Genomic DNA, 21,874 nt, shown 5'->3' with positions numbered 1-21,874 from the left:
ATGAAAATTTTACATTAAGAATATCAGGCACATGCACGCGTATGCGCATTTCCCTATAATAAAATAATTCAAATAACTACTAATATATGAATAATAAAACATACGCTAAAAAAGTGAATGAAATAATTCGTTGAATTCTTGTAAAAATTTGTTGAATTTCAAAAATAAAAAAATATTTTAAAATAATTAAAATAAATACTTAGAACATCAATTCTGTAATGTTAGGTAAGGTAACCAATTAATATATTTCAATTAGTAGCTTTATATATTAGTTTGTTATTAAGAGCAGTATTCTTATAGAAACGTAAACATCCATTTTGCCTTTCATATAATAAATTATTACATTTTCTTTATTATTTGCAGTAGCAACTATAGTTATTATTCCTAAAATTCCTACTATATTAGTTTTTATTTTAAAATGATAAGTACAAACATCAGAATGTCAATTTTGTAATGTTGGGTAAGATCCCCAATTCATAGTTGTCGAGAGCGTTTTTGATATACAAATATATATTTTAAAACGTTTATTTAAAAAATAAATGTTTTGGTATACAGATATGTATTATCAGACGTTAATTTAAAAACAATTAAAATAGCAATGCATTCAAAGGCATTGGATGAAATAATTCGTTGAATGTAAAAAATGTGTAATTCTAAAAATAAGAAGTAAAAAATGAGAACTCAATTCTGTTGTATAAAATTCAATATTATGAGTTTTAACAAATGTGTAATTTTATGAAAATACACATTTTCATATCAAGAACATTATGAATAAACGACGATATATTTTCACACATGTGACTTGAAATGAAAGCTACCTTAAAAGACCAGATTATAAGTAACAAGATTATATACTGATTTGGATTATAAACTTAAAAAGTATTTAAATTCACTTTCCTGTATTATAACATTATTATATTTCTATTAGTAGGAATATATTTGTATTATTAGCAGTATACTATACAAATACTATAAAGTTACTATACAGTCTTATTGTTTTGTTTTATATTTGTATTATTAGTTAATATTTATTTTTTTACAGGTTTATTTAATCAAGCATGCCACGCAAGCTGTATAGTAACGTTACGGACACCCTGTATATTTGTATTATTATCAGTAGATACTATGGTAGTTGTATGTTTATTGTTCCTACAAATTCTTACTATATTATTGTTTATTTTACTTTATTAATTGTATAATTCCTTTATCTATTACAAAATACTTTGAATAGTATTAAACATTTAAACAATATGAATGTGAATTAAGTGTTTATTTCTGTGATTTTTAAATGTTTTATAAAGTTATGTTTCTTGTTTTGTTGGCACGATTACAATAAACAATGATATTAAAATATTAAACTTCATTTATTTTTTTTGCAGATGTTCCTGCTTGAATGTTTTTAATGATTATTAAGGGACCATCTTTCTCCTTAAACAGAATTATATGGACAATTATTTCCTTACGTGGCAGACAACAAAAACGGCAGCACACAACTTTATTAGACATATATGTGTGAAGAGTTATTTTATCTGAATTGTTTAGCAAATAGTGATAAGAACATCACACATATTTAAATTTGTTAAATTTTTGTTTAATGTTTTAATAAATTATAACATATCGAATTTAACATTTCAGAAAAATCTGCTAATTTAGAAAAGAGGATATTTTAATTTTCACACTACGAAATATCTCTTATCACAAAAATGAAAAGTGATACACAATTAAAATTTATTTAGTATTAAATTGAGCTTGCATCAATAACTCCAGATAAAAACTGAAAAAGCAGGATAAAATTTGATTGTTTATCACTTGGTATTTATAATCTTGCTGCAGGAGTAATTTAATTTAAATATGAATATACAAGAAAGGGAAAAGCTTTATTCTTGTAAAGTATGTGGATATTCTTGTTCTGAAAAATCAACATTAGTTACACATACGAGAACTCACACTGGGTGAAAGCCACATTTGTGTGATGTATGTGGATATTCCTGTTCTGATAAATCAAAATTAGTGAGACATAGGAGAACCCACACTGGGGAAAAGCCACATTCTTGTAAAGTGTGTGGATATTCTTGTTCTGATAAATCAACATTAGTGACACATACAAGAACTCACACTGGGGAAAAGCCACATTCTTGTGAAGTATGTGGATATTCTTTTTCTGTGAAATCATCGTTAGTGGTACATATGACAACACACACTGGGGAAAAGCCACATTCTTGTGAAGTATGTGGATATTCTTATCCTCAAAAGTCAAAATTAGTGATACATATGAGAACGCACACTGGGGAAAAGCCACATTCTTGTGATGTATGTGGATATTCTTGTTCTCTTAAATCAAATTTAGTGATACATATGAGAACTCACACTGGAGAAAAGCCACATTCTTGTGAAGTATGTGGATTTTCTTGCTCTCGAAAATCAAACTTAGTTATACATATGAGAACTCACACCGGGGAAAAGCCACATTCTTGTGATGTATGTGGATATTCTTGTTCTGATAAATCAAATTTCGTGAGACATATGAGAACTCACACTAGTAAAAAACTGGGAGAGAATTTGAATGCCTACTAGCCACTGTCCTCGAGTGTCTAAGGTCTCTCTCTACAGGGGGTTGTCAGATGAATCTGCCATGAGGATATTTTTTCCATAGAAGTAAACCCTGACCAAATATTAAAAATCACATAGTATTCACAACCCAAATAAGATCTCACTACGGCTACTCCACAGCTTTTCCGAGGAATGGTGCACCTTCTCCAAGTGATATTACCTCAAGTAATATACTCCACCAGACTAGATAAATTATTGTCCTGGAATCCAGTAAGACCAAGAGATCAACATGAAAGATATACTACAATGTATAAAAATGGTTAATTGGAGAGAGGAAAATTATGTTCTTAATTTCTTTACTAACTCAGTGCTTGAGAGATAAAGAACTTAAATGGAACATTCGAATATCTATGTATCTCATATAGAGTTCAAGTGTTAGGCCCAGGTTGTGTGCCTCTTGATTTCTGAGAACTTCGAATGAGGTAAAATAAAACAAAAAAGAGAAAAGCCACATTCTTGTGAAGTCTGTGGATTTTCTTGTTCTAAAAAATCTAAGATAGTGATACATATGAGAATATTCACTGGGGAAAAGCCATATTCTTGTAAAGTGTGTGGATATCTTTCTTCTGAAAGTTAGTTATACACGTGAGAACACACACTGAGGACAACATCCGAAAATATTCGGTTCAATGATGGCTTGATTGAAGACCTAGGAGAGGATGCCACATATAAGTACCTCGGTATAAAGGAGAATGTAACTGTGGAGCATGAAAAAATGAGACATAAGGTGGAAAAAGAATACACATCACGCCTTAAAAAGATCCTCAAATCCGAATTAACCCGAAAAACAAAATAACTGCGATAAATTAACTTGCAACCCCTGTCATATCATATGGGTTTGGTATTATTGGCTGGCCTCAATACAATGTCAATAGGTTAGATACAAAGACCAGGAAACTCCTAACCTTATATAAAATAATATATCGAAACCATGTATGGACAGGATATACTTGTCACGAAAAGACGGTGGCCTCGGTCTCACTGAAATCAACCATGCCTATAGAGCCACCATAGTAAGCATGGGGCAGTATATTAAAAGCTCAACAGATATGTCAATAGAAATAGTGAGGGACCACCATGAACGCCTACCCCAATAAGCCTCAGTCACAAAGCTTGCGGAAAACTTTGGCGGTGCCATACTGGAAAATACTGCCGAGGTATATGATGAACCGACAACACAGATTGCAAGAAAAAAAGAGAAAGAAATACACCAAAATCGAGATAGACACAAAAAACAAGGATGGGAACAACATAAAAGAGCAGGAAAATTCCTAGAGAAGCTTAAACAGGAATATATAGACAAAGATGCTTTACTGCAATGGCTCAAGAGCGGGAGACTTCCATTTGATGAGGAAAGACTCATTGTAGCCAGTCAAGATCAGGGCTTACTCACAAATGGATGAAAAAATGGCCGGCCTACAAGCAAATGGCCAATGCCGGTTTTGCCACTCAGCAATTGAGAGCCCAAGCCACCTAATGTCTGCATGTCCAATCTTATTGGCAGATGGCCTTTACACTGCCCGTCACAACAAAGTATGTAAGTACCTCCATTGGAAGATCTGTGGAGAGATGCAACTTGACAGAGCAACGAACATCTGGGAACATGAACCACCACCAATAACATCAAATGGAAAAGTGATTGTGTTCTATGACAAAGACATACAGGCGGGCAGATACATAAAGGACAAAGCAATCAAACCGGATATTGTAATATGGAACAAGCCCGAAAGAACTGCGCTCATTATCGATGTCAGAGTCCTAAATGATTTCGGCCTTAACAGAGCTGAACGGGAAAAGATAAAAAAATATCAGAACCTAAAAAATGATCTAAAAACGACATGGTCTCTGAAAGAAATAAACATTATACCGGTTGTGATAGGAGCAACTGGGTTAATAAAAAAGAATCTTCATAAATACTTAGAAACAATCCCTGGAAGACCAAGCTGTAACGAGATACAAATAGCAGCCATAAAGGGAACAGCATCTATTCTTTTAAGAGCCATCGGATATAAATTTAAATCATAACAGAATCAAGTGTTAGCTCCAGGAGGGAGCTCCTTGATATCTTAAAACTTACTGAAGTTAAATAAAAAAAGCAAAAGGTCATATTCTTTTGAACAATGTAAACGTTTTTTTTCTAAAAAATCAAGTTTAGTTAGACATATGAGAACTCACACTGACGATTTGAAAAATGTGTTAAATGCACAATAAAAAAGGGGAAAAGACAACATCCGAACATCTTCAGATCAATGGCAGCCTCATTGAAGATTTGAAAGAGGATTCCACATACAAATACCTCGCTATAGAAGAAAACATAAATGTGAAACATGAAAACAATGAGACGTAGGGAAGAACAAGAATATACGTATAAAAAAAGATCCTCAAATCTGAACTAACCACTAAAAACAAAATTATAGCTATAAACCAGCTTGCAATACCTGTGATCACATACGGTTTCGGTATTATAGACTGACCTCAATATAACATAAACAAATTCAATATAAACACCAGGAAAAAACTATCCCTACATAAGGTAGCATATCGAAACCAATGCATGGACAGGATGTACCTACCAAGAAAAAAGGGGGCTTAGACCTCACTGAATTCAACCAATTTTCATTCATCAATCAATATCGAAAGAAGACACTTTCAGTTGTTGAATGCGACAGCTCGGCGGATTTCTTATGCTTACGAGATTGATATGTTCACAGCAAACGTTGGTAATGTATACATGCAGATTAGATTATATCAGAACGTTGCGATTGAAGTGGATGATAAACTGGTCGAGAGAATTGGCCTTTTTGTGGCGTGTATAGAGACGGCCGATTGAGAAAACAGAAACAAGGACGTCCTTATACTCGTTTGTGAGAGATGAAGACATACGGACGGGAGGTAGCTGGGAATTGAAGTGGTTTTCTGCTTCAAATTAGACGTAGGGTAGAATTTCTGATTTTGATTATATTATCGGGGTGAGCGCGTACGCAGACCCCACACTTAGAAATAGCACGTTCGAGTCGTCCACATTTGAGACGATCGCAAAGGTCAACCCAACCGCAATGGATGGGCCTCACTCTGGGGGAACGACCTTTATGATCACCGTTACCCCTACGTAAGGTAAGGCTATTTATTTGCTCCCTCACCGAGCAAATTAAGCACAAGGCCGATTTTTAATGTGAGGAGTGAAGGGGAAATCGGGACCAACTCCCCGGGGAGTAGGGGAGCTGGATAGTGACAATTGGTATGAAGGGTTGCACCTACATTGACCAAGGTCTTATATGTGGGGTTGCTCCCACATATGGTCGTTGCTTGACATTTGTTGCCTAGGCCCCAAAGGGTCCGGGCCTGACTTACGTCAGGTGAGTATGAAGTATTTATTTGCTCCCCCACCGAGTAAATTAGGCACAAGTGAGGAGTGAAGGGGAAATGGGGACCAGCTCCCGGAGGAGTAGAGGAGCTGGATAGTTACAATTGTTATGAAGGGTTGCCCGTCTTGCTGGTCTTTGCTTGACACTTGTTGCCCAGGCCCCGAAGAGCCCAGGCCTGGCTTACAACAGTGTTTTTATATCATGCATTCATACACTCACCACTGACAATAATCAATAAAATACTAAATGTGTTCCATATAATTCTCACCAATATTAATATATCACAACATTTTATTCACCAATAACAAAATTCATAACAAAAAAATGTTATTATCATTTAAACTTACAAACATTTTATTTCAATATTCAATGTCAAGGTCTTTAACACGTTAACAACATAAATTCATAATCTTTTCAATGAGAAACAATCCAAACGAATAAAAACTTGTAGAATTCAAACCAAATCACAAAACCAAAAAAACAACCACATTTTTATTGAATCAAATCAAACAGTTTTGTCTTTGTTTAATTATATCGAAGTAGGATGAAACAAAGAGAAATTAAAAATTACCATCAGAAGAGTTGTCTAACCTTACTTGAGCGGCATTTAAAAATGCCAATAAATTCTATTTCTTTTTTTTTATATGTTAATCTCATGAAATAGTTTTTGATTAATATGAAGTAAAGTTATTTAAGGCAATCTGGGTTTGTATTACTGTACACATAGATTCGAAAAAGTTGTCAAAAAACAAATATATAACAAATAAATGTTATCAAAGGCAAGATAAGTTACTTTTCTACCTAACTGGATATATTTTTTGTGTTTTTATTCAGTGTAACATGTTTATTCAGCTTGAAAAACATGTAGTGTTTACCTATGTATTGGAAAATTAAAAATGGCGGCCGACTCTCTCTCTCGGAGAGGGTAAGTTTGGGAAAAGGTATTATAAATAATAAACTAGACAAAATACTGTTTGAAATTCGCTCAATATATGTTACCGTGACATAAGTTGACATATATTCGGTTTTTTTTTTTAATAGTATTGTCTAGTTTATTATTTATAACATCTTTTCCCAAACTTACCGTGTTAAACAGACAGTCGGGCGCCATTTTGAATTTTCCAATACATAGGTAAACACTGCATGTTTTTCGAGCTGAATAAACATGTTACATTGAATAAAAACACGAAAAATATATCCAGTTAGGTAGAAAAGTAACTTATCTTGCCTTTGATAGCATTTATTTGTTATATATTTGTTTTTTGACAACTTTTTCGAATCTATGTGTACAGTAATACAAACCCGGCAATCTTTACTGTATAGGCGACCCACGCTGATAATTAATGTGAATGATATAAAATGTGTTTTTAAAAGTAATATTTGTGACGACAGAAGGAAAACAGGTATATAAACAGCGTGCTGCACATATTAATATCGTTTATTATTTTTAATGTAATAACGAAAAAGACATATTAACATAATTTATCATTTGCTAATGTAATATGAAAAAAAACACATAATACAACTTATTATTTTTAATGTAATAACGAAAAAAACACATATCAATATAATTTATTATTTTTTAATGTAATATGAAAAAACACATATTAATATAATTTATTATTTCTTAATGTAATATGAAAAAACACATATTAATATAATTTATTATTTTTTAATGTAATATGAAAAAACACATATTAATATAATTTATTATTTTTAAATGTAATATGAAAAAAAACACATATTAATATAATTTATTATTTTTTAATGTAATATGAAAAAAACACATATTATTATAATTTATTATTTTTAATGTAATATGAAAAAAACACATATTAATATAATTTATTATTTTTTAATGTAATATGAATAAAACATATTAATATAATTTATTATTTTTTAATGTAATATGGAAAACACATTAATATAATTTATTATTTTTTAATGTAATATGAAAAACACATATTAATATAATTTATTATTTTTTAATGTAATATGAAAAACACATATTAATATAATTAATTTTTTTAATGTAATATGAAAAAAACACATATTAATATAATTTATTATTTTTTAATGTAATATGAAAAAAACACATATTAATATAATTTATTATTTTTAATGTAATATGAAAAAAACACATATCAATATAATTTATTATTTTTAATGTAATATGAAAAAAACAAAAGACACATATTAATATCATTTATTATTTTTAATGTAATATGAAAAAACATATATTAATATAAAATAAATACGTATTACATACGTTTGAAACCAAAAACAACGCATTATTACAAAATAAACATACATTTATTTTGTTTGAAAATTATGTTGAAATTCATAAACATATTTCGAGACAAAGTCGCATCTTCAGCATGTCTTTCTTTCTTTTTTTTCTTTTCCATGGTGTTTTTGGGACAGTGGATCAGAAAGTAGAAGTCCGTTTTTTATTTGTACGGTAGTTTTTTAAATGGTGCGTTAGGTCACGTGGAATTCACGATACGCTTTTTTTTATATTTCTTAGAAGCGCTGGTTGAGTTTTAATAAAATAAATATGTATTATATTCGTTTGAAACCAAAAACAATGCATTATTATAAAATAAACAGACATTTATTTTGTTTGAAAATTATGTTGAAATTCATAAATATATTTCGAGACAAAGTCTTATCTTCAGCATGTCTTTCTTTCTTTTTTTTCTTTGCCATGCTGTTGTTGAGGCAGAGGATCAGAAAGTAGAAGTCTGTTTGTTATTTTCCGGTAGTTTTTTAAATCTCGGAATGATGCATTAAATCTTAATGTGAATTCCGCGTGACCTAACACACTTCGCCAATATATCCTTCATTGTAAAAATGGAGCAGCGTATGTAATATATCACATTAGAACTGTCACATGTTAGATGCGGCGGTTTTATGTGAATGATTGAGATCGTCTTAAAATTCCAGTTTCTTTTCATGTCATATAAAAATTCTAGGTACTTTATTTCTTTCTCTCAGCTCTGTTAAGGCCAGTATCATTAAGGGCGCTTACTTCAACTTGAGTTGCTACTGTCTCCCTATTATCTTATATCAATATGTTCGACTTAATATCCTCGTTTTCTAGGTATGTAGGTATGTCGTAATCAAAGTGAATGTGTATGACTTATTTTCAACTGTTCTTTCTAGTACATGTTTCCAAGACTTGCAACTACATTGGATATTCAAGTTTGTACAGATTGTCCAGTGAAGTTAATTACACATTCCATTGGTCGCATTGTATAATAGCCGTCCCCCAACATGACTTTACAATTGGATGTCAGGTGATGCACACTCTCTACTTCTGTGTGGAAGAACAAGCAACTGTTGTTATTGCTGAGTGCGTTCTCATGTGTCTCACTAAATTTGATTTATTAGAACTAGAATAATTACACACTTTACAAGAATATGGCTTTTGACCAGTGTGAGTTCTCATATGTTTTACTAACGCTGATTTTTCAGAACAAGAATATTCACACACTTCACAAGTATGTGGCTTTCCTCCAGTGTGAGTTCTCATATGCTTTACTAACTTTGATTTTTCAGAACAAGAATATCCACACACTTCACAAGTATGTGGCTTTTCCCCAGTGTGAGTTCTCATATGCGTGAACAAGTGTGTTTTTTGAGAACAAGAATATCCACACACTTCACAAGTATGCGGCTTTTCTCCAGTGTGAGTTCTCATATGTCTGACTAAGTGTGATTTTTCACGACAAGAATATCCACACACTTCACAAGTATGTGGCTTTTCCCCAGTGTGAGTTCTTCTATGTCTGACTAAGTTTTGCTTTTGAGGAAAAGAATATCCACACACTTCACAAATATATGGCTTTTCTCTTTTTCTGTTTTCAGTGTGAATTTTCATATGCCCTACTAAATTTGATTTGTCAGAACAAGAATATCCGCATACTTCACAAGTATGAGGCTTTTCACCAGTGTGAGTTCGCATATGTATGACTAAACCTGCTTTTGTAGAATAGGACAATCCACACACTTCACAGGAATATGGCTTTTCTCCAGTGTGAGTTCTCATATGTTTGACTAAATTTGATTTTTGAGAAAAAGAATATCCACAAACTTCACACATATGCGGCTTTTCACCTGTGTGAGTTTTCATATGTTTCACTAAATTCGATTTGTCAGAACAAGATTGCCTGCATATTTCACAAGTATGTGGCTTCTTACCAGTGTGAATTCGAATATGTTTTACTAAATTTGATTTCTTACAAGAATAATCACACACTTCACAATAATGTAGAGTTTCCATTTTTGTTGTTATCGTTTATTTATTAAAACAAGATTATCCTCAAATTCTCAAGTGTGAATAACATGTTTAACTAAATTAAACGCTTTAAAACAAGAATATCAACAAACTTTACAAGAATATTTCTTTTCTCCAGTGTAAGTTTACTCAATCGTATTTAGCAAAACAATTTGACTTTACAGCAACATTGATTTTATCTTTCTTTATTTCAATTTCATTATTTGTTTCGACCGAGTGAAGAAGTTGGAATTTATAAGGTGTTACTTTTCTTTCTACAAATTTTTCTTAGTTTCGGTTGCTGTAGTAAAAATTGTCTTCTTAAAGCCACATAGTTTTCTTTCTACTAAAATTTTCTAAGTTCTATAGTTTTGTATATAAAGTCTTCTTAAAACTATATAGTTTCTTTCAACAACATTTTTCTTAGTGCTATAGTTTCCGGTGCTGTAGAAAACATTGTCTTCTGAAAGAAGAACACATACTTTTCTGCAATTTGATCTATTATTAAATTATGCTCTATTCAACAAAAATATATTACCTGTAAGATGTGTTGTTTCACAAACTCCATCAAATAGTTTTGTGAAGTATAATTAATCCTCCACCAGATGTCGCTGTTCTCTTTTAAACGAAATAGTGATTGTTATAGAATGATGTTTTGGAAAATGAAATTCCATTAAGATTTAATGATAGTATCCAATCAGGAACATCTGTAAAATTAAATGAAATTATGTATTTTTAGTATTTGCATTAAAATATGAGTATTATGTTTATCTATTGTTGTTAATCTTATTGAATTGACCTAACAATGTCTAGATTAAAAAATATATACATGCATGCAATAAATAACAAATAAGGCAAAACATTTTTGCAATTAACACTTTTTGATGGACTTATTGTAGTTTTTTTTACACCACATTATCAAGGCCAAGAGGCCACTCAAGGATAAGGGTTAAAGAGTGTACATTAGAAATTGGACAATATAGTAATCATTAGTAATGAAAATTTGGTAAATTTGATAAATTATATGGAGCGGCTCATCAAGAACGTATTTACGTTAGACTTAAAGACAACCATATTGTAGTCAGCCGGAAAGCAGGAAAACGGGAGACAATTCCACAGGCGTGCAGTTCTAAGAAAGAAGCTCTGTTCATGGAATCTACGTTTAGGTTTAGGAACAGATAAAGAGTCGGGGGAATTTTTGATAGTGTTTACAGCTAGACGAGTATTTCTTGTGAAAGTTTGGCGAGGGGGGGCATAGATTGAAGCTCAGTCGAACACTTTCTATGAAAATAACGATACATCAGAGACAAACTCGCAACATCTCTTCTGTGAGATAGAGGTTGCAAGGAAGAGAAAAGGACATCTCCTACGAGGCTACGAAGTCTATTTTGAACTCTATCAAGGCAGGCCAAGTCCTTTCTAGCAGCTCCTGCCAAGATGAGGCAACAGTATTCCATCCTTGGACGTACCTGGCTCTTATATAGATAGAGAATAGCATCAGCAGTGAGATATCTACAGGATCGATAGAAAGATCCCACCATTTTTCCAGCGGCCTTGGCAACAGATTTTATGTACGTGTTCTATTTAAGATCAGGAGTAATGGTCAAGCCAAGAAGCTTGTCAAAACTTGAGGCCTCCTGAAGACGAGAGCCATTCATTTCAATTGATGACAAATGTGAATTAGAATGTTGATGATGTAAAGAGAGAAGCTTGGTTTTAGATGCATTAAAAGTAACCAGCCACTCCTTTCCCCATTGTACTACGTGCTCAAGATCAGAGGACAGAGAATTGGAGAGAACTTGGTCGTTTATTGTCTTAGATGTGCTACCATAAATGGTAGTGTCGTCAGCATAGATGTCTACAAATGATGTAAGGATGTGATTTGGAAGATCATTAATATAGATCAGGAAAAGAGTTGGGCCCAGGATAGATCCCTGAGGGACACCGGCATTAATACTGTGAGCTTCTGATTTTTGCCCCTCAACTACTACTCTTATGAACCTATCAGAAAGAAATGATTTAATAATTGAGAAGACATTTCCAGCTATACCATAGCTAGAGATCTTATGAACTAAACCTTTATGCCATACCCTATCAAAGGCCTTAGATATGTCAAGAGCAATTGCCATAGAAAGGTTGCCTCCGTCGAGAGATTTGCTAATCCTATGAGATATAACTGTAAGCACATCTGCTGTAGATCTAGCAGAACGGAAACGATATTGAGTGTCACTAAGAAGGTTATTTTTGTTGAGATGGTTGATTACTTCTGTATTTAACACATATTCTAGCAACTTACTCATAACGCACAGGAGACTTATTGGCCTGTACTGAGAGGGGGATGAGCGATCACCTGAATTCTTAAATATAGGCATACTGATGAGATTTTCCAGGGAAATGGGAAACTATTCTCCTTAAGACAATGTTTAAACAGTTTTGTAAGTATGGGCGCTAGTTCAGGTTGAAGTTTTTTGAGTACTATAATTGGAATACCGTCAGGGCCAGTTGCTTTACTGGAATCAAGGTTTTTGATTAGCTTGGCAACATCACGTACAGATATACGTATATCACATAGCGTGTTTTCTGATACAGGAGGAAATATTGGGGTTTGGCAGCCTTGATCGCAAAGGGTAGAATTAGCTGCAAAGTTCTTGACAAAGAGTTTGGCTTTGTCTGATGCTGACGAGATTACCTCAGGTCCATTGATAATAGTTGGGATGGAGCACACGCTTCTGTTCAGGATTCTGTTTGCTATTTGCCAAAACTGGTGGGAACCAAGCCGCTGCTCAGCTACTTTGGACTTAACAGATTGAGCATACAACTCTCTTGCATTCTTTATTACTTTCTTACAATGGTTGCTGGCAGTCCTGAAAGCGGCTTTAGTTTTCATACATCTATTACGTTGGAAACAGTGGAAAAAGTGATTTCTGTGCGCAATGGCAGCAGCACATTCTGGAGAGAACCATGGCTGGCTGTTAGGTTTTTGCTGAAACTTTTTCGAGGGTATGAAACGGTCAATACCTACAATTAACCATTCCGTCAGGTCTAATACTATAGAGGACACATCCTTTTTAAACATGGAATGCAGAGGTAGATCAGATATAAATGTACGGAAGCTATCCCAGTCAGACTTAGTGTATCGATATACTGTACGATGGAGAGGTACGTCTGGGGACTTATTACATTTCATTTTTATCTTAATTGATACAACAGAGTGGTCGGAAGATCCAAGAGGCGACAGAACAGAAACTGAACATAGTTCAGGGCAAGTTGTGAGAAAAAGGTCTAGTAGGCTCGCATACTGGCCGCCATTGTCGGGCACACGGGTGGGTTCCTGAACAATCTGAGTGAGGTCATAGGCAATGGAGAAATCATGACAGAACCTCCCCTCATCATCGGTCTTGTTAGAGTGGGTCAACCATTCGACGTTGTGAACATTGAAGTCCCCACATACGTGAATGTTAGCTGAAGGATAAGCAGATAGGACTTGGTCAATTTTCTCAGATATGCTTTGAAAGATAGTAACTCCGCTGTTATGGGGGCGATAGAGAGTAAATATAAATGCCGTAGTGTGAGCTAAAGCAACCCGGAAGCACATATAGGGTAAGTTAGGATCTTCCCGGGAGATGTCCCTACCACATGGAAAGCTATCCCTAATATAGGCACATATTCCATGCCCATGGTGATCTTGGGGGTCAGATTAAGAAGTTAAGTTAGAGTATCCTTTAATTGCGAACTCTTCTAGGGAAATAGCCTGTCCAATGCCAGTTTCACTTAAAAATAAAAGGTCTGGTTTAGTCTCCTGTAATTGGGTTTCAACCTCTGGAAGGTTAGAACGTAGACCCCTGATGTTGGAGAAGGAGACATGGTAGTAGGGGTCTACGTTGGAAGTTGGAGAACCGGGTTTAATCGTGTATTTTTTCTTGAAACTTGTCATGTTGAATTTTTGGAATTTGTGGACTAGGTCGTCAGATTTACTTAGAGCAAGACAGAGAGGGGAAACTAAGAGAGAAAAAGAAACGAAGAATTTTTTTTATTTGTAGCTAATGATAAGGTAAAGCCGTAACAATTACCCACTAGTATGGCATCGAGAGGCCCCACCAGAAGCTACTGCATGGTCCAGAATCCATTCACCAAATGGCAATACAGCAGCCCCAGTACTTTGCACCTGCTGATAGGACAGCCTCCTTAGTGGTTAATCCAAGGTTCGGGTCCTTGACTATCAGGCGGATAACGTCAGCCCAGACAAAACGTTTACCTCCAGCACCCTTACTTGTGACATGGCTACAAGGATAGACTTAGAAACAGAAAATTTCCGCACTCTCTGCCAACTGTTCGCACAAAATACTGCCAACCTAGAAAACAGCTTTTTCTTCTCCCTTTGTCAGAAAAATCACTCATTAAAAATGAGGACTGAGGGACAAATAAGATGAAGCGAGAGTAACAGGAGCTGCCGATAACGCATCCACAATGCGTTTTCTACTCTCCATTAAAAAAAATAAATAAATAAATTAAAAATGAGTACAATTCGTAATCTATTTTTTCAATCAACTCGGTAGATAAATAAACATTTATGTACGAGAAAGAAAAACAAAAAAACAAGCATTTAATAAAACAGAAATACACAAATTAAATACTGAAATAAAATGGAGTTATTAATATTTTAATCTAAAATAAAAAGTATGATTAAAATTGAAAATCACTTATCTCAACAAAAACACTTCCGTCTCCAAATTGCAAACTGTAGTGAAAGAAATTGAGTTAGCAGCGTTCAAGACTTTTTTTAAATTAACCGTTAAAAGAAAAGCGTGATTTTATTCTGAACTTAAGCTAGTCACGTTTTAAGAAGCTTACGATATAAAAGAAAGGCGGATGGGGGGGGGGGTTCTTCCGAAAGTAAGTTGGTGACGTTATAAGTAATTTTGAGATAAGATGGAAGCCGGTATTGGACGAGAAAAAAAGCTAGCATTTAATAAAACAGAAATACACAAATTAAATACTGAAATAAAATGGAGTTATTAATATTTTAATCTTAAATAAAAAGTATGATTAAAATTGAAAATCACTTATCTCAACAAAAACACTTCCGTCTCCAAATTGCAAACTGTAGTGAAAGAAACTGAGTTAGCAGCGTTCAAAACTATTTTTAAAAATTTACCGTTAAAAGAAAAGCGTGATTTTATTCTGAACTTAAGTTAGTCACGTTTTAAGAAGCTTACGATATAAAAGAAAGGCGGATGGGGGGGTTCTTCCGAAAGTAAGTTGGTGACGTTATAAGTAATTTCGAGATAAGATGGAAGCCGGTATTGGACGAGAAAAAAAAAGCTAGCATTTAATAAAACAGAAATACACAAATTAAATACTGAAATAAAATGGAGTTATTAATATTTTAATCTAAAATAAAAAGTATGATTAAAATTGAAAATCACTTATCTCAACAAAAACACTTCCGTCTCCAAATTGCAAACTGTAGTGAAAGAAATTGAGTTAGCAGCGTTCAAAACTTTTTTTAAATTAACCGTTAAAAGAAAAGCGTGATTTTATTCTGAACTTAAGTTAGTCACGTTTTAAGAAGCTTACGATAAAAAAGAAAGGCGGATGGGGGGGATTCTTCCGAAAGTAAGTTGGTGACGTTATAAGTAATTTCGAGATAAGATGGAAGCCGGTATTGGACGAGAAAAAAAAGCTAGCATTTAATAAAACAAAGAAAAAAGAAGTTTACTGTAATTGTTACATTAAGATATATATATATATATATATATATATATATATATATATATATATATATATATGCCTATGTATATTATCCAAAGAGTATTTTGCCATACACAAACGAGTGCAACTACCATTACTATATTCGTAAAAAAGAGTCTCAAATCTCATTCATCCGGATTTTGGAATTCCCGCCCTGTTTTCCGCTTACATGACTCTAGTGAAATGCAGGAGTTTAAATGTCATGTGAAGAAACATCTCACTATTCTGTTTGTAATAGTCCAAAATAGTAATTTCTTACATCCAGGTTGTAATATGCAACAGCAGCCGATACCTATTTACCTTAGTAAGGTAATAGTTAGGAAAACAATAGAAATAGGTTAAAAAAGCGTGGATTATCTGATTCAACTTTATATTGTGATTTTCCAAGCAGATTACATGATTACCGTTTTACTTGTAAACCCATTTTCTGAGCGGACAAAGAGAGTACAGACGATTATGCACATCAGTTTGAAAGTTATCACAACTAATTTTTATAAATCATGTACATGGGTATTTTATTCAAACAGTTCTGATCAGCTGCTAACAATTTTACATGTAGTTTATCAGATGCAGACTTGGGTGATATGACGTCATAATATTATCAGTTAAATATGATTTTTCAAAAGAAAAAATATTATAGATAATTTAATGCAAGGATTGTGTAACAAATCACATGGTAAATCGACTTGCCGTTGAAATTGGGTGGGTTAGAGTCATATAGGATGATTTTGATTTTCTGTCTGACTCATCAACCTTGATCTGATAGAAACAGTTTCGACAACTCGGTTTTTTGTCTCCATTAACATTCGTTGTATAAAGACTATATCCACTTCACATAATAATAATTCACTATATTGTGTGCATTGGATTAGAAAAACTTACCTAACAATTTTGTAGATATTACTATTTTGTGTGTGGTTTATAAAACTTCAAAGCTATGAAATTATTCATTTCGAAGTGGAGCACACGTTGCATTGTAAAGAGGTGAGGTCAGGTGTCGCATCGATATTGCAAGAGATAAACATGTTATTTCTACCAGATGGGTCTTTACAAAAAAGAGTACAGCATCAGGCGTAGAACAGTACAAAGCAAGATTTGTTGCTAAGGGGTGCTCCCAGATTTACGGTAAAAGATTCAAAATGACAGATCTTGGCAAAATATCCTGGTTTCTGGGGATAGAATTTACTCAAAGCAAAGGACTTGTTACGATGACTCAATCGAGATACATCGACAAAATACTATTAAAATTTGGAATGGGAGAGTGCAAGAAACGCTCCACGCCGGTTGAAAATGATATTAATAAAAATATACACACAGAATCTGAAATAATAAATGACACACAATATCGCGAAATTATAGGCAGTCTTATATATTTAATGACTGCAACCAGGCCCGACATATGCTTTACAGTAACAAAACTGTCACAAAAATTTTCACGACCGAAAATGAAGGATTTAAACAGAGCTAAACAAGTCCTACGTTATTTAAAAGGAATCCATTATTTTGAATTGCATATCATCAGAACAAAATATCGCTGATGTATTTACGAAACCGGCGACACGGATAAAGCTACAACGTTTTTTTATCAAAACTTGTTGGTGAATTCGACTGAATAATTTTTTTTCTTTCACTGCCCTGCATGTATATAGATTTCTATATATTAAAAATACAGATCAGCGAAGTTCCACTTATGAGAAGGCTCTTACTTTTTTGCATGAATATCAGCGGAAATAACGCTCAGAGTATAAAGATTTCTATATATAAAAAAAATAGTCCTGGACAAGACGTTAAACTGTATCCATTTTATTTGTATTAACACTTTAACCTACTAATGCGTAACTAATATTTTTGCTTAAAATAAATCTTTGTAATTTTCCTCAAAATGGCTTACACTTCTAGACTAGCTGCTGTAAAATTGTTTCCATGGTACCCGTTTCCAAGAATTTTGCAGAAAGAACTGAACTAAATTATCACCCCATTAGCCTCCTCTCCACCTATGCCAAAATGTTTAAGTCTTTCATAAAGCAAGCACTAGTTACTCACATCATGGATACTAAAGTCTTTCCGACAGATAGCGATTTAAGCAAGTGTTTTCTACTGCAGATATACTAACTGTAATCTCTGTACGTATCTAGTACGGTCTGTTATGAATAATTTCTCTTGAAAATTAAATGTTATTGTATAAGTGGATGAATACTTGATATAATCAAATCCTTCTTTTACAAGAGAAAAATCCAGGTTGTCCTTTATGATCGTGTGTCAAAACATGATATAAATGCAATCGAGCCACAAGTGTCAATCCTTGGATTTTTAGTATTCTTTATATTTAGAAATAGTTTCCATGATGAAATTGTATCCAAGATGGATACATTTACTGATGCTTTATATGCTTTATAACAGACACAATGAGAAATCAATGAATACATATCAAAGGAAAATTATTAAACCTTAGAGAAAGACCGATGGATTGATATTTTAAAAAGTACCATCTTATTTAATATTTGTTTGTTTTATATAAATAGGAGAAACGTTCAATTTGTTTTATTTAAATTTTAGTTCTGCAGAGGGAAGTTGTTTTTATTCATCCATTTTATTTTTTGTTCTATTTCAATTTTAAAAAATCCATTGTATTCTTTTTCTATTTCAATTTAAAAAAATCCATTGTATTTTTTCTATTTCAATTTAAAAAAATCCATTTTATTTTTTCTTCTATTTCAATTTGAAAAATCCATTTTATTTTTTGTTTTATTTCAGTTTAGAAAATCCATTTTATTTTTTGTTCTGCTTCAATTTTAAAATCCATTTTATTTTTTGTTCTATTTCAGTTTTAAAAAATCCATTTTATTTTGTTCTATTTCAATTTTAAAAATCCATTTCATTTTTTGTTCTATTTCAATTTAAAAAAATCTAACTTTTTTTCTATTTAGAAAACCGTTCTTGATATCTAGAAAAAGGTCGTACTTGCTGAGTTTTTTTTTTCAATTTCACTTAACAATTTAATAAATAAAATATAAATCCGGAGTATGGACAAAAACATAAATGTGATTAAAAAATCGAATTTATAACAAATAAATTTTACAATTACAAACGCAATATAAAGTACATTTCTAACAACCAGGATAAGATTTTTTTGCTAATTTTAAGGTATTTATTTACTTTGAAAAATATTTAGGAATTTTATATGAGTACAAGAAAAAAGTATTGACACGAGAGGGTCATATTAGAGTCCAGATAATACCTTAGTAACGAAAATTAAATAAAATTCTCGCAGAAACACATTTAATATCTTATTTACACTTTTTTGCTTAGGTTTGTTATGCCTAACTATATTGGTGATTAAATTGTTAGGTCAAAGTACAGAATAGTTAACACCATGTGGGCGCTAATATCACTCCCCAAAAAGCATAATAATAATAAAAAAAAACAATATGGTCGCACTATCACCTACCTCCATTAACTGCCCAAGAATTGAAACGATTACATGTCTCATTGACCGCTAACTGACCATGAAGCGAGTGCTAATTTAGGCTAAATTTATATTAGAAATTGATCTGCTACTCTAAAATCTCGTGTGTGCTTTTATTTTTAATTCCTTTTCTGTGGATATTTTTTTACGCGGTTGAAAATAGCACAAAAAAAGATTTTTATTTTTTAAGGGGTAAACTACCAATATTTTTTCGATATTAAGTTTCTTCTAATTTGTGACGACCAATAAATGGTTGCTCATTTTATGTAAAGTGATTCTCATTTAAATAGCAAACAAAATGCTCTAGTGACATAACAGTTAAGTGTGTCAATGTCAACCTTAAGAATCTACACTTTTAAGGATATATAGAGGTAATTCTGCCCAAAACGAACGAATATTGGGGTTTAATTTATCACTGACAACTAATTTCAAAATATAAAACAAAATTCATTATCCAATGTTTTACTGTAGTAGTTTTTCCTGTCAGATACTTTAAAGTGCCGACTGTGCACATGTGCAAATGAAAAGAAAAAAAAAAAGAAATCTTTCTAAATACGGAATGAAGTGAAAATATATCGGATCAATGTGGTGCGGTTGTCCCACTAAAACTTACCTGAAATGTGTGTTTATTCCAAATGCTGTGCTTAACATGAGAAAGTTTGAGGGTATTTATTCCAAAAGTCGTTCTTTACATGGGAAGGATGGGGTTGTTTATCCCGACAGCAATTATTAACATGGGGAGGTTGGGGCTATTTATTCCTAAAGCCGTTTTTACATGGGATGGTTGGGAGTGTGTATTCTAAAAGCCGCGAGGGAGGGGGGAGGATACCTGTAAACTCTTTGCAGGTAAGTCTTATTCATTTAAAAATAAAAGAATTAAGAGCAAGCTGGTGGAATTTTTCTTTTGGGGGAAGTCTTTCTTTGAACGGCGCTCGCTCCTGCTCAATGAAGAACTTTCTTTTATTAAGAACATGATGATTCAAAATACAATATTCAAGAAGATAACACTGCACACTGAATTATTAAAACAAAAAAATACTTGTCGACGATAAATTTAAAGGCGATATCTTTCCGTAGCGAGCTGGATTACCCGACTTTAGTAACATAACATTTAAGTGTAAACGAAAAAAATAAAATGTTAAAATATTATAATAATTATATAGATAGATGGATGGATAGATAGATAGATAAATAGATACATAGATGGATAGATAGATAATTAATTGCTTCTACCCGGCTATTATCTAACAAAAGATGTACAAAAAATTTCACTTAAAAAGACGGTTAAAATTCTAAACAGATCTCCCAGTTTAAATGTATGAGATGGCGAATGAATGTAGAAAAAATATCGAAAAAAACAACAACAGTTTTTGTGCTCAGTTGTCCAACTATTCAACCAACTTCGAATTAATTCTTTTTATGGTAAACATTATTAATTTCTCATGTCACATTTTCTTTTTTACTAAAATAGGTGTGTTTTTTACAAAAATCTAAATACCAATATTGAATCATATATTTTAAGTTTTTTTGTTTCAATCGGAGATTCATACTTTTTATTCACGTCTGTTGTCGATTTAGTTTGGCAAATAAAAATCTAAATTTCAAGATTGAATCATAGTTTAAGGTTCTTTTTTTTTAATTATCTGATATGCAATAAAAATAAACTTAATTTAATATTTAATAATATTTTTAAAAGTTATTCAGTATTTTTTTAGGTATTTTTTATAGATTAGGCCCATCTCAACAATTTTCTTTCAAATGAAAACTTTTTGTATTCGTTGGTGGCCATCTTTTTTACGCACGTGCGTGCGCACCATAAACAAATCTACTCATTTATGGCTGACACTGCACGCGCGTAAAAAAGATGGCCGCCAACGAATACAAAGCATAATACAACTTTTTATATCTCGATAACTACTTATTTCTGCAAAATTTCAATGCAATTTTCGTATTCAGCATAGTCGAAAATCTATTCAAAGTTGTCATTTAAAAGAAAATTGTGGAAGTGGACCTAATCTGAAAATTTACCATTTTTTTAATGTAAAACCAAAAAAGAAACTTACCTTTCATTCAAAGAATTTAATACGAAAAAGAAACCTCCAAAAAATACAAAACAAAAACAACAAAAATCGGGACGAATTCAATTTTCCTTTTGTGTTCAAAAGAGAAACTGTGTTTTGTTTGTTAAGTTTTCTTTGTTAAATTAAAACAACTTTTGTTTTGTGTGTCTAAATTCATTAAGAAATAAATTATATGGAAATATAAAAGAATACAAATTAAAAGATGAAAAAAAAAAACGATTTAAACGTGAAATTATTTAAAAATAAAATCAACTGTTAAAGAACAATGAATTTAGATCATCAAAACACGGTGTAATTATTATTTCGTTCCTCGTGTAACTCT

General features: G+C 32.4%; 1 non-coding gene across 1 annotated transcript; it reads right to left on the bottom strand.

The window, feature by feature from the left end:
• Window positions 1–5,574: 5,574 nt before the first annotated feature.
• Window positions 5,575–5,732, bottom strand: LOC145271634 (U1 spliceosomal RNA). Its single transcript, XR_013866038.1, has one exon. It is a non-coding gene; the product is annotated as a U1 spliceosomal RNA (small nuclear RNA).
• Window positions 5,733–21,874: the final 16,142 nt, after the last annotated feature.

The sequence above is a fragment of the Euprymna scolopes genome, chromosome 46, assembly GCF_053919585.1.
Source record: "Euprymna scolopes isolate OS-2025 chromosome 46, ASM5391958v1, whole genome shotgun sequence".
In the NCBI taxonomy this organism is placed as follows: Eukaryota; Metazoa; Mollusca; class Cephalopoda; order Sepiida; family Sepiolidae; genus Euprymna; species Euprymna scolopes.
Note: the sequence above shows the minus strand (reverse complement) of the source record. Positions and strands in the feature narration are given on the sequence as shown.